This window comes from Oryzias latipes, chromosome 2, assembly GCF_053564925.1.
Source record: "Oryzias latipes strain Hd-rR chromosome 2, Olatipes_Hd-rR_3.1".
Lineage (NCBI taxonomy): Eukaryota > Metazoa > Chordata > Actinopteri > Beloniformes > Adrianichthyidae > Oryzias > Oryzias latipes.
This window is the reverse complement of record NC_136238.1, coordinates 27758999-27778498: the sequence shown is the minus strand read 5'-3', so window position 1 is coordinate 27778498 and position 19500 is coordinate 27758999. Positions and strand designations below refer to the sequence as shown.

The 19500-nt window shown below is 42.1% G+C and overlaps 1 protein-coding gene and 2 long non-coding RNA genes across 4 annotated transcripts in view; 1 reads left to right on the top strand and 2 right to left on the bottom strand.

The window, feature by feature from the left end:
* The window catches only part of LOC144987094 (uncharacterized), a 270314-nt gene that overhangs the window by 113529 nt on the left and 137285 nt on the right, over positions 1–19500 (top strand). The gene's annotated exons all lie outside the window — the stretch shown is intronic.
* Positions 3832–6240, bottom strand: LOC144988585 (uncharacterized). Its single transcript, XR_013652506.1, has 2 exons — positions 4509–6240; positions 3832–4389 (listed from the first exon to the last, which is right to left on the bottom strand). It is a non-coding gene; the product is annotated as an uncharacterized LOC144988585 (long non-coding RNA).
* Positions 8266–15947, bottom strand: LOC144988313 (uncharacterized). 2 transcript variants are annotated; one of them, XR_013652181.1, is made up of 3 exons: positions 15467–15947; positions 10588–10890; positions 8266–10272 (listed from the first exon to the last, which is right to left on the bottom strand). It is a non-coding gene; the product is annotated as an uncharacterized LOC144988313 (long non-coding RNA). The 2 variants fall into 2 exon arrangements; XR_013652180.1 differs by lacking the exon at positions 15467–15947 and having other exon boundaries at positions 10588–14071.

Here is a 19500-nt window from a genome sequence, read left to right as displayed (position 1 = left end):
CTAAAACAAATCCAAGCAAAGACCAGCGCTGGGGCTCCTGCTAGTTTCTTTTAGAAGAGCCTGCCTCTTCAAAACATAGAATGTTCAACAACTAGAGCTAAAAATGTCTGTTGGTAGATTTCTGGATGTTGGCCGTATCCCAGCGAGCAAGGCCAAGTCAGCCCCAGATGGTTTCAAAGTGGACAGAAAATGTTTTTAGGAGTTTCTAGAATGTTCAACAACTAGAGCTAAATGAAACTAGTGCATGAAATGACAAAGAACTTCCTGTTTGAAAGGAATCTCATGATGGCTTCCACCTGTCTCTTTGCTTTTCCTTTCTTTTTTGGGTTTCTCCTCTTTGGGAGGTTACACAAAACTGCACTTTAACCCAGAAGGAAACAACAACCGCTCCACAATCCCTGAATCCCCTACAGCCTTTATCCAAACATTTACATTGACCATTATCACACATTTGATTGCCTTTTCTCAGAACAACAAGCACAACTTCCCATTTGTTTGTGTGTGAAATGATTCCAAAAAGCCATGTGTCATCCTGGAGGGACTGGTTTCTCATCAATGCAGACCACCAAGTTTCTCTGCTTTCTGACTATTTGGTGGCTGGTAGGCCTTTTGGGATTTTTGTCAGGGAAAGAAGTGAACCTGGGCTCCAAATATTGGAAGACACTGATCTAAAAGTACTAGGACATCTGGAGAAAGCTCTAGTTCTGCTCCAACTCAGTCCAAAGCACTGAAGATAGATGGAGTTGGATTTGGGAGAGGACTGAGCTCATTCAGATGAAGAAAGAACAAGTCAACAGATGAAGAAGATTTCAGGAAGTTTCCCATTCAACAAGTTCAAGTTTCCAGAGAGCTAGTTTAGCATCCGTGTTCTGGACCAAACCACTGTCCCTCTGAAGGTCCAGACACAGAGAGGCCCAGAGTGACCCCAATTTCTCCTTTTTGCTCTCTCCAGTGGCTGACTCCGCCCCTTAGGACGTCCCCCTGTGTGGATCAGTGGTCAGTGGGTTGGAACCTGCTGCAAATGCAGGCTCTGGTTCTAACTGCTGGATCAGAAGTGGAATGTGAGCTGTAGTGGTGTGTCTGCAGCTGGATGTGGAACACATGAGGGAGGGGTCAAAGGTCAATCTGTCTTCCAAACAAATGTTGTCAGTCTATTCTCCAACAATGCTCCAACATCTTCAAAGGTTTTTGCTCCCAAATCCAGAGTGGAGCTGGTAGGACGTGATCATTTCAGCCTCAGATTTGGGATCTGTCATCTCTCTGCCACCGTGACACCGAGTGATGAGTTCATGCTCCAAAGCGGCCCGATCGCTGGCTTTAGGGACTATTCCAAAAGCTTTCAATGATGGCGGGGAATGAACATTAGGAACAGATGACGGCTTGAAATGTCTGCTGTTGGTTTCTGATCCAGACAGAAATTCAATCAAATGTCTGTGAATCCATGATTTCCTTAGAATCTTTGACTCTAGATTCAGATCCATCTGGTTCAAAGGATGAAACTGCAGCTAAAAGTCTTTCAAAAGTCCAAATCCTCAAAGATGAAACAGAAAGTTCCTAGAAAGTCAAATGAAAAACAATCAGATTGTCTTAGATAAACCCGTTTGGAAGTTAAAGCATAGAAACAAAGAAATTCCAAAAGCTAAAAGCCTTAAATCAAGAAAAGTCCAAAGAAAAACAGAAATCCCACATTTGGATCAGTAAAGACATGAATTCTCCAGAAACATCCAGAAACAGCTCTGAGCAGCAGCCATGAAGGGACTGAGAACAGACGGACATCAAAGCAGAATCCAAGCAGCACCTTCATCCTGATGAAGCTCCGCCCTCTGACCTTCAGCAGTCATCTCCAGGCTCCGCCCCCAGTCTGTGACGGCTGGATGATGCTGTCCTCCACCTGCAGCTGGACCTGGATGTTCTCTCAGACCATGTGGCCTCATGGATCAGAAGGTTGAGGGTTCAAGTCCCTTCATGGTTGAAGTCAGACAGAAAGTGAAGAAGAGGGAACATTCAGAGCAGTTTCTGTGCTGTTTGCTTCCTCATGAGTCACGTCTAGATCAGGTCTGGATCCCAGTCAGAAAGTGATCAGGAAATCTGCAGATCAAACCTTCATTTACTGAAATGGAAAACATCAACTGACTTTCTACAGATTCTACTTCCATTCATCAAACTCCAACAGGAAGAAGATTTACAATCAATCAAATCTGTTGATTTCCTGACAAACGTTGTTTTCTCTTCCTGTTTGAATGTTTGATTGTTTTCAAACATGAAGAGAGTTTTTTTTCCTGTTTTTAGCTTGAAATTTCTGTTGAAATGTAAAGGTTCATTCAGAATTCCCCAGTGGCCTCATGTTGGAGGAGGGGCTTCATGAGATGCTGCTGGGGGCGGAGCTTGAACACACACCGCTTCCTGGAACCCAAACTCAGGCTAAGTGGAGGAAAAGTTGGGATTTCTGGTGTTTGTAAAGATCTGGAATGGTTTCCTCCCACAAAAAGGCCTTTTTCTAGTTTCCTGCAGATGAATTCTTTTCCTGCTGGGAGTTCTCATCTGGGTTTGCAGATTCTTAGTTGGAGGAAAACTTGGAGCAAATTCTTCCCAGAAAAAGGATTTTCTCTGGAGTGAATTGACATGAACAGAGTGAGTTTGGACTGAAAGCAGCAACAGGGAGGAGATGTTAGAGCTTCATCAGAAAACAGCTTTCTGGAGGAGTTGGAAGACGTCAACAGTCACAGTGATGGTGAGGAGGAGGAGCTAAGACTTCCAAAGTCAGAGCTAAAGATGGAGGAGCAGCAGGAGGAGGTTTTTCACTGAAGGAGAGCACAAGTCCAGCTTGTCAGTGCTTTGCTGATTGGCTAGTTGGATGTGTTCTTTGATGAGCTTTTCAATCTGACGTCTGCTTGGAGGACTGTTTTCATCCTTTTGGATGATTCCACTATTTGAACCAGACCTGGAACTAGAAGAGACTCAATGAGAACAGAAAGACAAGAAAGGATCCAAACCAAACTCTTCTTCTGTCTGACTTCAACCATGAAGGGACTTGAACCCTCAACCTTCTGATCCATGAGGCCACATGGTCTGAGAGAACATCCAGGTCCAGCTGCAGGTGGAGGACAGCATCATCCAGCTGAAGAAGAGGAGGAGCTTCTGCTGCCTCCCTCAAAGAGGAAGGTGGAGGAGGTGAGAGGCTGCACTGGAGCTTTGGACCAAACCCTGTGATGGATGAACAACATCTCCAGGCTGTTTCCAGCCTGACCAGGAGGATCAGAAAACAGCAACAACTTCTCCTCCATCAAACCATGATGTCACCACCAGCAGGTGGAGACAGATATGAGCAGAAATTCTCTAGTTGGCTTCAGATTTTAGAGTTTCCCAAACAAGCAGTAGCACAACTCCACTTTTCTCTCCAAGCCCATCCTCTGAAATCTGATCTTCTGAGGGACGAGAACACATGGAGACTGAGACTACCGGAGCATCACTAGAAGGACAGTTGGACTCCCCTCTGGAAAAAGAAGGCTTGAGCATGTTGACGTGACAAACTCCACATATCTTTTCTTTGTCAGGAGTTGGGATCCTAAAATTGGTGTCATTCATTTTCTTTTCCACCTCATATGGAGCAGAAAACTGTGCCTGTAGGCTGGAAGCAGGCAAAGGCAACAACAGCAACACTTCCTCACCTGCACCTGTTGTTGTTTGTGTGTTGATCCACAAACACATGCTGTGAAGAGGAACCTGCAGTGAAGGCAGCCATGTTGGAGCCTCACACATGTTCTCATTAGGATCAAATGAACCAGTGTGTTTGAGACTGAAAGAAAGACTGAAGGACAAAGAAATATGAAGATTCATTAAGGATCAAATCCAGACTTTATTCATGTCTGCAGACAAAAAAGTTGCAGACATTTTACAGACACAATTGAGGTTTTTCAACACTTTTCTGACCAGAAGATGCAGTTCTGGATACAGCCAGAAGGTGTCGCCCTTCTCATTTCTAATCCAAGTTCAAACTACAGACCTGACTGATTTAGTTTTTGTTATTTTAGCCATCATGTATGAAGACATCAGACCTATAATTACAGAAAAACATCAAAAATGTTTAACAAACTTATTTTAATAAACTGTAAATGTATAATTTCTGTCTATTGGAAGTCATTTGAAGTGAAGCTGTGAAAGTGACCACATTTGTTCAACAACCTCATAGCAACAAGAAACAAAGCAGATTTCTCTCCAAAGAAGTTTTTTTCCTCCGTTTTCCATCCAAACAAAGACAAACAGATGTTCTGTTTGGCAGAAATGTGTTTCCACCCAGAGGAACCTGCAGCAGCTGCTGATCCATCAGAAGATTCTGGACCTGCAGAGACTTCCCACACAGCTGCCTCTGCCTCCAAAGAAGCTGCTGATCTGCATGGAGAGAGAGAGAGAGAGCTCCACGTCTCTACAACCAAAGCAAAGAAGCAACCAGAGAACAGAAGCACAGAGCTGAAGCAAACATCCCAGAACGTTTGCTTTGGGAGTCCCACCTTCAGTTTGATCCGCTTCAAGACAAAGTCCCACATGAAAGAGATCAAAGTGAGCTAACCAAGCGCTTCATCCAAGAGAAGCAGCTCCAAAGCACAAAGACTCCGTCTGGTTGCAGGAACTCTGGGAAAGAAGGAGCAGGAGGAACTCCTGCAGGAATCTCTGCAGGAAACATCAGCTTGGAAAGAAGTGCTGACTCAGCTGGAACATCAGCTAACATGTCAGCAGTCTGTGGCTGAGACCAAGTCAACACTCCTGCAGCGCTCAGCTGCAGCAAAAAGACACCCAGCAAAGGTATAGAGAGAGAGAGAGAGAGAGAGAGAGAGGGAGAGAGACAGAGAGAGAGAGAGAGAGCATTTCCATGGTGACTCTGGAAATCTGTGATCCATTGAGAATGTCTTTATGTACTTGCCGTGCACGTGCATTATCCCAGGGTTACCAAGTCTAGCGTCTATACGCCAACTCATATCCGGTCTTTTGAAACCAACATACCCAGAGTAAGCAAGTTCAGGCGGATTTCAGCCAGAGTTCAGGGTTAAAGTCAGGCTAGTTTAAACATGCTTCCTGGAAGACCCCCCTGGTTATTTTAGTGGAGTTTTAACCACCAAATGTGGTGTTTTTTTATTAAAGAGTTCTGGATCTTCCCTAAATGTTGGAGTCTGGTCCTGCATTTGGGTCATCCTGATATACCGTAACAAAGCCTCTTTTCTGTGCTGCAGAATCAGCTGATTCAAGGTGATTACGTAATCACGTCCCTACTGTGCAGAGCTGCATCTCAGTGTGAGGCTGCTTTCTCTACATAAGAATCCACTGGAATTGTGTCAACTCTTGAATAGTTTCTGGAATAAAATAATGTAAACACTGGAGATAAAGCCCCTGTGTCAAAGCACATGTGTTTTTATTTTAGAACTTATGTCAGTAAGCTTTAGACTATATTTTGGTTAGAAAACTTAAAATCCAACATTATTCTGCATTTCAGAGCAACACAACATTGCTCCCAAGTGCATTTTTACTACACTGCTATATTTATAAAGATTGCGAGTCAGCCATCTTAGACGTTGTAAATAAAAAAGGAGAGAAAATGAACAGGACTACCAACACTGTAAAACACAATCATCATATTATATCAATAGGCTGAAAGATCATATTTCACCTCAATAATAAATTACCCAACACAAAGTGTAAAATTAATTAAAAGGCAACATTGTGCATTTGTATTTCCACTGTTCTTGTTATTTGCAGTGAGGAGGACGTTTGATATCTTTACTGCACTCTTTATCTAAGTTATTACAATGAAGTGAGTAAATTATTACAAAGATGCACTAGTATTATTTAACATTTAATTTCAGTGTTCCAAATAACGCTACATGCATCAGTCCACTCCATGGAGCAGTTGGGGAAGAAAAAAACAGCTACTTACGCGTGTCAGGCAGTTAGCCAACTCCAGCTTCTATACTTGCATCAACTTAAAAAAATAATATCTAGCACATTCTCAATATTAACAAAGAAATCATACATTTCAAATTTAATTTTTCCTTAAAGTAAATACAAAAACCAGTTGAAGTAATTATAGAAACCTATAAGCAACCTTTCTCCTCTTGGCTTCATCATGCACTAGCATGCTAGCTCATTAGCTTGCTAACTCGTCCAACTTGTGGTTAGCTTATTAAAAAAACAAAAAACAATCTGCACGGTGGTGCAGTGGTTAGCGCTCTTGCTTCACAGCAAGAAGGCCCCCGGTTCAAGTCCCGGCTGGAGGATGTGAAAAATCAACATCAATGAGGACCTTTCTGTTTAGAGTTTGCATGTTCTCCCCGTGCATGCGTGGGTTTTCTCCGGGATCTCCGGCTTCCTCCCACGGTCCAAAAACATGCTTCATAGGTCAATTGGCAACTCTAAATTGACCATAGGTGTGAATGCGAGAGTGAATGGGTGTGTGTTTGTGGACATTCTACCCTGCGACAGACTGGCGATCTGTCCAGGCCATCCCCTGCCTCTCCCCACAAGTGGCCAGGATAGGCTCCAGCCCGCCTGTGACCCCAAAAGGGAAAAATGGTATAGAGAATGAATAAAAGAAAAACAATTTTCTACTCACCAGGATATCTCTTGAAACTGTTTGAAAATCTTTAGAATACTCCTTCAGTGTCGATTTGTGTCAAGTTACTATTTCTGTTCTAGAATCACACTGATGTCCTCTCATCTCACCGTGTCGTCGCAGATGGAAAAAACCTTGAGAAATATGGAGTGATATTTCTGCCATCACGTTGCACACAAAACTTTCTAAGTTGCACACAAGACTTTCTAAGTTGCAAGTGAAAATATTAAATATTTGCTTTTTAATTATTTTTTATTCTGCTTTACTTTGTTTTGCTTTCAAAAGTGTTTTTGCATGTTTTTGCATGTTTTCTGCATGTGTTGTGTCAAATCTCGCTTTTGTCCTATCTTTGATTTTGCTGACCACTTTGAGCGCGACTTAGCGTGATATGACTGCCACTGCCAGCACCAAAATTTCTCGCATGCATTGTGTGTCATCTCACTTTTTTCCTATCTTTGATTTTGCTGAGTTAATATTCAGTTTAGTATTCAGCTTATATCAGTTTTTCAGATTAGTTTGTCAACATTTTCAGGAACGAGGAGAGATCTTTTAGCCCTAACGATGTCCCCAGCAGTAGAAAAAAACCCTCTCACTCGGGACAGAGGTTGCAGAAATGGAGAGAAACCTCTTTGCCAATTTTGCAATATGCTTATAGCTGGTCTCATTAATTTTTCCCAATTGAAGAGGGTTTGCATCAAGAGGGATTCATCCTGTTTCTCTGTATTTGGTAACCTTTACCTTCATCTCCTCCAAAATAGCAGACTTATTTTCCACCGGCATCTGAAAGACTTCGCCAAACAGTTCAGTCATTACTAATTACAGACATTCAGGTGATGCCATTTTAAGTGCATTAGAAGATTAGATGTTTTACAGCCGCATATGCGATTTTCATGAAACAATGTCAGCACACAGCGTTCGACTTATCCAACGGTGTTTTCCTTTCGTGGATGCTCACAACAAATCAAAAGTGTTCCCACACAGGACAGCGTAAGGAGATGGGTGGGACCTCAAGTTCTGGTCTCGCGTCTGCATTAGCCATAGTGCTATAGTTGACATGCTAACTGTCCGTCACCTAATGGCGTCTCAGCAAAAACTAGCAGTTAACATTAGTTTCGTCGTGGCGCAAAGTTAATACAATTGGGGGACAAAAACAAAAAAATAAATAGCGACTAGTCGCATTTTCGGGCAGGCACACTCTGCAGAGTTACAGGTTACTCCCCTTAGGGCGGGTCAGTCAATTAACTCACCTGCTCAGCGTCCTATTGAAGTCAGGTGTACAATTGTTCATTCTCTCTTACCTTCAGCGCTCATTCTTCGCCCCTCCCTCCTCCCCGGCTTCCACCTGTGGGCTCCGTTATGGGGTTTTTGTTACCCGAAAGTGTAAGGAAAAAAGAATTATCTCAAGGAATTGAACGGAGCCTTATGCCAAAACAAAGTTGTGAATCAAGTTGTGAATGCCAACCTAAAGATGTTGTAAAAATCTAAAGATGTTGTGAAATAAATATTCTTCTGCAAGAGTTGTCTGACTGAACTAACATTTAAAAACCAAAACGGTACAAAGGTGAACCGAACCGAAAGTGCCATACTTAAACGTTCTGGTACAACTACGTGTACCGTTACACCCTTATTACTTGACCAAACAAAGTATATACGGCAGTCACTACTTTGTGTTTAAATGTTTATTAAATGTTCACTGATTACATTAATAGTTTTAGAATTAAAGATGTATAAAAAACATTTCAACCATAATGAAGACATTCAAGAATTAGCTCTAATGACTCAAAACAAACAACTCATTTCAATTTGCAGGTACATCTAAAACAATTCATATTATGAAAAAGTTGTACATATTTTGTCAGCAATAAAACTCTTTGTCTAATATCATTAAACAAAGATTCAAATGTATTGTTCCATTACTTTTTTTGCTTTTTATGTAGAGAAGATGAAAACCTAAAAAAAACTAATAGAAAGTAAGAATATCATATTATAACAATACATTTGTAGAAAACTTCATTTCTACACATTAAATACTCACTTGTCCCTCCCTCTAATGAAGTTATTTCATCAATATGGTATTGAGGCCATCAGATTTTTCCCTCCTGTAAAATAAAGTCTTTGACTGTGGTGCAGAGGTTGAGGTGTCGACCTCTTATCAGAAAAGCTTAGAATTTACAGTTTACACTAACTCCTGTATTACATCGTTTGTAAAGAGAAAGTCTTGTGAGTTCTCATGTGTGTCTGAAGACTAGATCTGCAACTAAAACTTGAATCACATTCTTTACAAGTAAAAGGCCTTTCTCCTGTGTGAGTTCTCATGTGTGTTTTTAGATTAGATATTTGATTAAAACTTTTTTTACATTCTTTACAAGAAAAAGGCTTTTCTCCTGTGTGAGTTCTCATGTGTGTTTTTAGATTAGATATTTGATTACAACTTTTTTTGCATTCTTTACAAGAAAAAGGCTTTTCTCCTGTGTGAGTTCTCATGTGTGTTTTTAGATTAGATATTTGATTAAAACTTTTTTTACATTCTTTACAAGAAAAAGGCCTTTCTCCTGTGTGGGTTCTCATGTGTGTTTTGAGATTAGATATAAGACTAAAACTTGAATCACATTCTTTACAAGAAAAAGGCTTTTCTCCTGTGTGAGTTCTCATGTGTATTTTGAGATGATGTATTAGACTAAAACTTTTTTTACATTCTTTACAAGAAAAAGGCTTTTCTCCTGTGTGGGTTCTCATGTGTGTTTTGAGATTAGATATTTGATTAAAACTTTTTTTACATTCTTTACAAGGGAAAGGCATTTCTCCTGTGTGGGTTCTCATGTGTATTTTAAGACTAGCCTCATGACGAAAACTTGTATCACATTCTTTACAAGAAAAAGGCTTTTCTCCTGTGTGAGTTCTTATGTGTGTTTTGAGAGTAGATATTTGATTAAAACTTTTTTTACATTCTTTACACGAAAAAGGCTTATCTTTTGCATGGATTCTTGTGTGAATTCTGAACAGAGATTTGTTACAAAAGCTTTTTCCACATTCTTTACAGATATAACATCTTTCATCAGACCCAGTTTCCATGTAGCCAGACGTGTTAGTAATTATTCTTGAGTTTTTACCAGACTTGATAGAGGAAATTTTATTTTCTTTTGGAGATTGCTTGTGTTTCTTACCAAGATTTGTCTTCTTGGGATTTTTTCTAACATCAGAGTCACACTGACCTGCTGACATGTGAGAACTGTCCACACATTGGACATGACTTCTGTATCTTTTCTTCCTCTGATCTCTGTTCTGTGGGTCTGTCTCTTCATCTGTTGTTGATGTTGATTCTTCATGTTGGTTTCCTTCTTCATCCTGACTATCAGTTACATTAAAGCTCTGCTGATTGTTTAGATCCGCTTCACTGTTCTCATCTTCCTCATAAGTAGGAATCTCCATCAAGGTATCAGTCTCCTGCTTCAGATCAATCTGATCTTCATCCTGACTGATGCAGAGTTCCCCTGGTTCCTCTTTAATTTGTGGAGGTTCTGGTTCCTCCTGTTCCTCTTTAATCTGTGGAGGTTCTAGTTCCTCCTGTTCCTCTTGAATCTTTGGATGTTCTTGTTCCTCGTGTTCCACTCTGAAGTTCCTCTGCTGGTTGCAGAGATCTTCCTCTTCAGTCATCCAATGCTGGGGGAGGACTGCAGGGACACAAACACAACAAGGAGAATTTTATACATTTACAGGACTTTCAGGTTTTTCCAAGCATCAATAAACTCTGTAATCATTGGAGAAAATGTCTGAGGAGTCTGGAGTCATTGAAATAAATATATATGCAGAGGTGGGTAGTAATGTGTTACAATTACTTAAGTAACTTTTTGGTGAATTGTACTTGTGAGAGAAGGACTAGGCAATTTGATTTGTTTGGCACAATTAGTACACAAATTAAAAGAGAAAAAAAAAGAAAAGCATGAAGCTCAAAGGGCTTCTCTGTTTCTGTGATGAAGGTAACATACCTATGTGGTGGAGCTGCAGCTGTGGTTTCCAGATGACATCCAGCAGTCTGCGCTGACGACAGAGCTCCTGCTCGTACTGGACGATGGTTCCTTCACAGAGTCTGCAGATTTCTTCAGCAGCAGCAGCTAGTCGCTCGCTGATCAACTCTCTCAGAGACTGAAGGGAAGACATGGTTCCTGCTCCGATCTTCAGCTCCAACTCCCACAAACACCGCCGTCCTCTTCACTGCAGCTCCAATCGATCATCTGCTAGTCTCACAATCACAGCAATCCACGTTGTCTTTTGTTGCTGTCTAGTCCAGCCTTCACAGTTTCAGATGGTTCAGGACGTCCAAAAATGAAATGTGCAGAAATGAAAAGACACACAAGAGAATTTTCAAACCTTTTCCAAAAGGGGAGCGATGGAGAAACAAGACCTGTTAGGCTCTGTGGCTGTCCTCTCTCTCTGTCCTCAAGGCTGAAAGGCTTTTTTATTATTCAGTAAGGGAAGATGTAAACATACTAGATAAAACTGTTCATAGGTGAGTTATAGTTTGTAAAATGAAACCAGGCAAGACCTAGCGGAAATGCACTAGACAAATGCGAATACTGAGTCTGAGTTGTGAGCCTAAGACATTGTATTTCTATAATTATTTTTATTTATTCATTTATTTATTTGTTGATGAATTTATTTGCTTTCTGTCTAGCCTCTGCCAGCTGCAACTCAATTAACTGTTCATTGACTTCCAATCTATTGTCCCTCTATTGTCCCTTTTGACATTAAACGTTTAATCCCTAATTGTTTTTCACTTTCAGGAGCATTCGTTATGGTTGTCACTATTGTTAGTGTGAGTTTATTAGTTAGAATCATATCATCATACCAACTCCTAGTCTGAAGACACATTAGTTGTTTAGTTAACACTGTGCAGACACCGTATCCTCTGTTTTTATTGAATGACACCAGCATGCACAGACACTCCTCTACACCATTTGCAGCTAATTCCAAACAAAGCGCTCTGACTGCATCTCCCTGGGAAACTCAAGGCTGCAGACCTGCAGCTGTGAGGAGAGGCTGAATCTCTAGGATGTGGGTCCAAACAGTATAACTGATTAGAATTTATCTAAAGCACTGTCAGTGGACAGAATGAATGTAAGCATTGTCTGTCCAAACCTCAAAATCTTCTTCCCTTTTTTATTTTATTTTATTCATTTTTTTAAGTCTTATTATATCTATGTGTGTGTCTGGAAAAGCTGGGCGTGAACTAACAGCATTTCTATGCAGTGTGATTCCAGAAAACGTTTCCTAACAAACATCCATCTACAGAAATGACATCATCCGTTGTTTAATTACAGATTTAGGAGCCCCTAAAACTGGAACCTTCTGTTCATCCAAAATAGTTTATTTATTTTATATATTCAGTGTGTATGTGTGTGCTGTACGTCCATCATCTGTTGGATAAGCAGTTCCCAGACCAACCTGCTTTGTCACACCTCCCTGTCCTAAGTTCATCTCATCTTCCTGTTTGTTCTGACCCCCCCAGAGGGAAGACGTTGTCTTTCTTCACTGCTCTGTCCTGTCAGACGTCATCAGATCCTCCTTGCTGTGTTTCATTTGCTTCTGCATACGCTGTTCCCCAATGACCTCTGACCTCCTGCTGTCCCCAGAGCCCCTGCTGCTCTTTATCTACCTTTAGCCATGTCACCAACACAACTCCAACTAAACACAAACACAATTCACACACACAACAAAAAATGGTTTGTTAAAATGCAGACAAAGCAAAGAGTTATACAGTCCATAACGTTTAACACAATCAAAACTTCTACACTAAAGCACAAAATACACAACAGACACTTTGGTATTTTAACCCCTAAACAAAATAAAAAATTTCACTGAAATGAATCCATTAGTACAAGGGGGGGGGGCAAACTACGGTCCGTGGGTTGGATCCAGCTCGCCTCCATGTTTGGTCCGGCCCACTGAACAATATCAGAGACCCATGTAATTTTTGGCCACTCAATCAAGACGTGACATTTTCTTCTCTCCTTCTGCAGTCTGAGCTCCAACCTGAAAGCCTCTAAAATCTCTGTCAAACAGAACAGAAGACAGTCTTCTTTCTACGTCACAGTTCATCTTTATCAGTTTAGCTCATTCTTTTAGAGCAAATTTGCTGCTTTTTTTTTAACAGCACCCTGTTCTGTGTCCTGATTGGCTGGAGACCCCGTCCATCAATCTCCTCCGTGTCTCCTGTACAGAAACACAGAACTTTTCAGATCTACAGAAATCTGTGATTGATCAGATCTTTGTTTTCATTCTAAGATCTTGGATCTGATTTCTAAGAAGGTTTGAGAATTTAAACAAGAGAAAAGGTGAAAATGTTCATGTCTGTCTGAGAAAAGTGTAGAAAGTGTGCAGTGAGGAGTTTTACTGCCATAAACTTCTGGAATTACTGGATGAGAGACGTGCAGGACACAACGCAGCTGCACAAACTGTGAGACGTGAGGAGCTGCAGCCTCAAAGTTAGGATTATGAAGGGAAAGGATCCACTATTTATTGTTTTGTTTTTTAAAAATGTATTAGTATATTTTTCCTGAATTTTTGTCTTATTTCATAAATAAAAGCATCATGAAGGAATGAAACTTTATTCAAATAGCATTTTAAAACTCTTTGAAGGTACCAAAGAGCTTCACAATAAAAAAATGATCTTAAATGGGAACAAAAGTTTTAAACTAAAAACTCTAGAAAATTCTGTTTTAGAATATAATTTTCAGTCCAAATGTTTTCATCTTCATTCCATGTTAGGTCTTTCTCACTCCACTCATCTGCTCCTGGTCCGGCCCTTCTGTTAAATTTTAAAACCAAATATGAGTTAAAATGATTGCCCACCCCTGCTTAAGGATAGGATTACCCTTCATGCCCCCCCCCCCTTTTCTGTCTTTCTGTCGCACACACACACCTCCACCACACACACACACACACACACACCCACACACCTCCACAACACACACAAACACACACACACCCACACACACACACACACACGCACACACACACACACACACACACACCTTCCTCTCTGTGTTAAACCTCAATCCTCCTTTACAGAATAATATTACAAATATTCTTATTCTGATCTAGAATTCCTCAACAACATCATTCTATAAAGAGGACAGTTTTCTGTTTAGGATCAAAGTTGTCTCTGTTGGTTCAGACATCGGCTGCTCCTCCTTTCCAGCAGAATTTCCTCTCTGTCTGTGTCTTCCAGCTCTTTTTCTTTCATTTTCATGTCATGTGACCCTCATTGACGTTTTATCCAACAGATTTTCTGGAATACTGTGGAAGTCCAGATGAATTTCTACAGACCAGTAATAGTTCACCTCATCACATGTTCTGCACTTTGCCATCAGCAGAGAGAGACCACCATCTAATCCTTCTAGAAACTGCCCCCCCCACACTCCTCTCTGGTCCACCTGGACCCCAACCATCATCATGAGTTTCCCTGTCAGATTCTCCCTCAATATTATCTACTCTAGAAACACAAACAAAATGACAAAATATTAAAGGATCCATTATTGTTTATCAACACTAAATCCTAATGATGATATAGTCTAAGATTTATTATTAAACTATAATATTCATGTGTTTATTAATACTAGATCCTAATCCAGAGCTCTGTGCTCCAACAGACTCCTGCTTACACTTCCACTCTCACGTGCACAGACTTCCACACTCACGTGCACAGACTTCCACACTCACATGCACACACTTCCACTCTCACATGCACAGACTTCCACACTCATGTGCACAGACTTCCACTCTCACATGCACAGACTTCCACTCTCACATGCACAGACTTCCACACTCACATGCACAGACTTCCACACTCACATGCACACACTTCCACTCTCACATGCACAGACTTCCACACTCATGTGCACAGACTTCCACACTCACGTGCACAGACTTCCACACTCACATGCACAGACTTCCACACTCACATGCACACACTTCCACTCTCACATGCACAGACTTCCACACTCATGTGCACAGACTTCCACACTCACATGCACAGACTTCCACTCTCACATGCACAGACTTCCACTCTCACATGCACAGACTTCCACACTCACATGCACAGACTTCCACACTCACATGCACACACTTCCACTCTCACATGCACAGACTTCCACACTCACGTGCACAGACTTCCACACTCACATGCACAGACTTCCACTCTCACATGCACAGACTTCCACTCTCACATGCACAGACTTCCACGCTCACATGCACAGACTTCCACACTCACATGCACACACTTCCACTCTCACATGCACACACTTCCACTCTCACATGCACAGACTTCCACACTCACGTGCACAGACTTCCACACTCACATGCACAGACTTCCACTCTCACATGCACAGACTTCCACACTCACATGCACAGACTTCCACACTCACCTGCACAGCCGTGCACTTCATTCCCACCAGAACCACATAGCAGAACATCCAACACTGCAGAGCCTCTACTAGTCTATACGCCTTTATTTACAACACCATGGTATTTCTGTCACTCAGTCCTACTGTGGGATTCTGGTCTCTCACCAATCTTTAGGATCTTCAGACTGTCCCATTCTGTACTTGGGGGGTCCTCACCTGCCCGGGACAACAAACCCAGTGAACCAGCCTCCCGTCAGAGAACTGTTGGAGTTTCCAAACTCTAGGACACTTCATCACTTTTTCTTTTTCTCTTATTCTGTAAACCTTATTTTCACTTTTCTTAAATACTCTAATTTTCCCAAATGTACAATTCTACAATTTACTGAGTTACTCACTTTGAGGACATCAGACACTTGATTTGGCCACGCCCAATGTAGAATTTAATTGACAGGTTTCTGCTTACCTTTGTAGGGTTCACCCGTGTCGTCAGTCCACTCCTGAGAAACCCTTCATCCAGGCCAAATTTAATCCAGAAAAACTGTCCTCAACCCCCCCGTCTGTGCCTCCAAGTTGTTGCCGTCCCGTCCGGCCTTCACAGATTCAGATGGTTCAGGACGTCCAAAAATGTGCAGAAATGAAAAGACACACAAGAGTCTGCATGAATTTTCAAACCTTTTCCAAAAGGGGAGAGGTGGAGAAACACGACCTGTTAGGCTCTGTGGCTGTCCTCTCTCTGTCCTCAAGGCTAAAAGGCTTCTTTATTATTCAGTAAGGGAAGATGTAAACATACTAGATACGTCATTAGAATGGTGTGTTTTTGTCTAGTCTGCATTGCAGGTGTTGTGGCTCCATAAACACTCCAGTACAGAAAGAAAACAGAGACCAAAAGTCAAAAACAGGCCTACTGGTGACCTTGGTACCTATTATCTGTTACTGAGGGCAGGAATCAAGCAGATTTCTGCAGTACAATATACATGTATATACAGAATCCATTAAATGCAGAATAAAAAGAACATGCTCTGCTGCAGCGTTCAGTGTGATCAAGGTTCACTCTGAGAGACTCACATTCATTCAACACACCTGCTTGTTCACCTTTACACAAATACAGACATGGGTGTTGGTGTTTTCTGCCCCCCCCCCCCCCCCCCTTCATGAATATTGGTAATGTGAATATTGTGTGTATCTGTCTGTTTGCAGAAATCCTGGGATGACAATAATAATAATAAAAATTTATATAGAATGCGCTTTATATTTTAGGTAAAATCTTAAAGCGCTACAATGAAGGCAGGAATAACAATGTTTAAAATAAGAACAAAGTAAGACAAACGACAACAACAATAAAAGTACTAAAAAGCATTATTAAAAAGTAAAGTTTTTAAGCCTTTTTTAAAAAAAACTTTTTTTTAGCCTTTTTTTGTTCACCGCTGAAGGGGGGGGGACTTGGGGCCCCCCGCACTTTGGAGGCTTTGAGCTGAAAACCTAAAATAATTCTGAAATATTGTAATGACCATTTTTATTTAACTCTGGAAATAAAATAAAAAAAAAACACTGAAATGACATCAAACTGTCCAGTTAAAAGGGTTTTACCCCCCCCCCCCCCCCCCGTCCTCCTGTAGTAATGGACTATTCTGTCAACAGCAAGTTCAAAGCCTCATTTTAAGGTCTGTTCATTGACATTTGTAACAACTGTGGTGCAGTAAAAGATCCAAATCCAACTAAAAATGGATTTCTTCCCATAATGCATCAGTATCTCTATTCCTATAGAAGTATATAGGTGTCTATAGGGAGACAGCCTCCTCTCCTTAGAGGCCTTAAAAGTGGAAGTCAAGTCAACAAACTGGATTAGTTGTGTTAACGTGACCTTTTGTTGGATGAAATGAAAAGATCTTGTTGAACCAAAGTTCTGGTGTTTGATTCTGACAGAGATTTGAAAGTCACAGAAACTTTTTTTTTATTTTTGTTCAAACTTCAATCATTTTTCTCAACTCATTGAAAAACTTCAATTGTGTTCAGCAGAGGCTGTCAATCAAATGAAGCAGCAAATATGATTAAAAGAACTCCCATATTTCTCTGACTAGACCTAAAGAAGACTATTTCAGAATGAAAAAGTAGAAGTTTTAGTCCAGACGTGTTGGACTTGAAACCGTCATTTCTACCAACAACACCACCAAGAGCTTGTTCAGCTGGACCACAACAACACACATGTCTACAAGGAAGTGACAGTGTGGCGGCGCTGCTCACATCACGTCTGACCTTTGACCTCACACTGAAAGTGGCCTCTGGCGCCACGGAGACTGAGTGGAGCGGCTCCACGGCTGCTGGTGGTGTTCCAGGTGATGGAGGATGTTTTCCAGGTGTCTGCTCCTGCAGAGGTCTGGATGGATCTGAACTGATCTGAATGTGCTGACAGGCCTCTGAGGAGAAGAGACTGACAGAGGAACCATGAGCTGAAGGAGGCTAAAGGCCCAGGATCCAGAAGCAGCTGCAGACAGACCACCAGCATCAGCATCAGGATTCCAGAGGGGCGGGGCTCAAAGTGGGAAAAGACTTTTTGCTCCTTGAAAGCAGACGACCAGAGATGAAGTCACCTGGAGACAACGACTCCTTTCTGATCCCTGGAGCTCAAAGTCATCCAATTGTCATTTGGATATCAGCAAACTCTAGTCAACATGAGTTTGTTTACTTGATCCCAGACTTGGAAGAATCAAACACTGGAGGCTCTTGATGTCGGCACAATGTGCTGCAGGCAGAATCAACAGGAATCCAGTTGAATCCAGATGTTGGAAACACAGACGTCCTACAGCAGGGCTGCTCCTTCCTGCTCCTGGAGATCTACCACCTGCCTGTTCTCCAGCTCTCCCTGCACTCCTTCCTGCTGATCACCTGGACCAGGTGTGTTCATCCAGTCACAATCTGGAGACATCTGATGGAGCCAATCAGCAGCTAGCAGGGCTTGGAGATCTGGAAAACAGGCAGGTTGGTAGATCTCTAGGACCAGGATTGAGCAGCCCTGTCTTCCAGCTTTCATTCCCAGAATCCAACAGTGTGACTGAGAATGAATGTTCTCCTGCTGTTGCTGTGAGGATTCTGCAGGTCCGTTCTTCAGTGGTTCTGGTGGTGTTCTGTCTGTCAGTCACTCCAGGTTCCTGTCAATCATCCACATGTCTTCATCTCTGTTGTCTTCAGTCAGTAGAAGTCTCTGTTTTCAGCTCTACATTGTCAGATCATCAGTTTTTGGTTTCTCCATGGATTTTCTCCTGTTTCTGTTTATGGATCAAATCTTGACGTTTCTGCCTCTGAGTCGAGTTTCTGCTTTTTGGCTCCTCCCCTTCCTGACAGCTGGATCCAGTGTGACTCCGGTTCTATGTTGGATTCTCTTCTGCATCTGATCCTCTAAACACAGGAAGTTGTTGTGACTGGAAGGATTTGGATCCAGAAAGATGGAGAACCTGAAGGATCCAGAGTGGAAAGAAGGCTAAACCAATCAGAAAACATTCTGTTCAACAGAAACATTTAGTGTCAGACCCGGAATGAGGAAGCTGTGACCTCACCACAAATACTCTTCCTTTATTTTGAAAATCCCCTGCTGTTTGATTTTGTACTTAGTAGCAGCTTCCTGTCCCTGCAGGATCTGCTCTGTGTTGAATTCAGACGTCTGGCTAAAGTCCAAAGTGACTCCTGGACTCATTTAGAGCGTTTTTCTGAAACCTGAACGTCTGGAGGCTCTGAGTCCGAGCGGAGCTGCAAAGACACGAGCTGCAGCTCAGAAGAAAATGGTTTGATACCAAACTGGGGGGTTGGAGACACTTTTGGATTCATCTGGAAAGCTGCTTCACACCCAACGGGATTCACGCGGTGGGCGTGGCCACTTTCAATGTTAAGTCAATGGTACAGACGCCATCTGAGGTCCTGCGGCGCCATTTTAGCGGTGGGCGTGGCGTGAAGGTCTGGCAGCAGCGTGACGGTTTGAGTGACAGCGGGTAGAAAACACATCAATCTAGTGAATGGATCCATGGTTCTCCTGAACTTCCATTCATTCTCTTCACCTGCTGGTTCCCTTTGGGGGCAGCGGGGTTTCAGGAAGCGTCCTGCCTGCTGTTGGCCAAAGGCGGCTTCACCCTTCAGTCTGCTGCAGGGCCCATGGAGCTGGAGCATTGATCTGGCTATGCGGCTCCAGGAGGAGAGCTGGCGGCCAGACAGAGAGCTGCTGCTGATGGAAAGACAGCCTGATCATCTCCTGAACTTTAGCTTTCTGGTTTCCATGGAGACCATCAGAAAAAGGTCCCTGATTTGATTCTGGTTTGTAGTTTTCCTCTGGGGTTAACATGGGACAGCAAACCTTCAAAGTCGGTCAGAGAGACGGAAAGACGGCGGAAGCGTCCTTCTTTCAGACTCATCAGGAGAGAAGATCACTGAACGGAGAGAATCTGAAGGATCCAGACATGGAGACATGATTCCCCATGATTCTGGAGAACTCTTCATCATCCAGAAACCTGA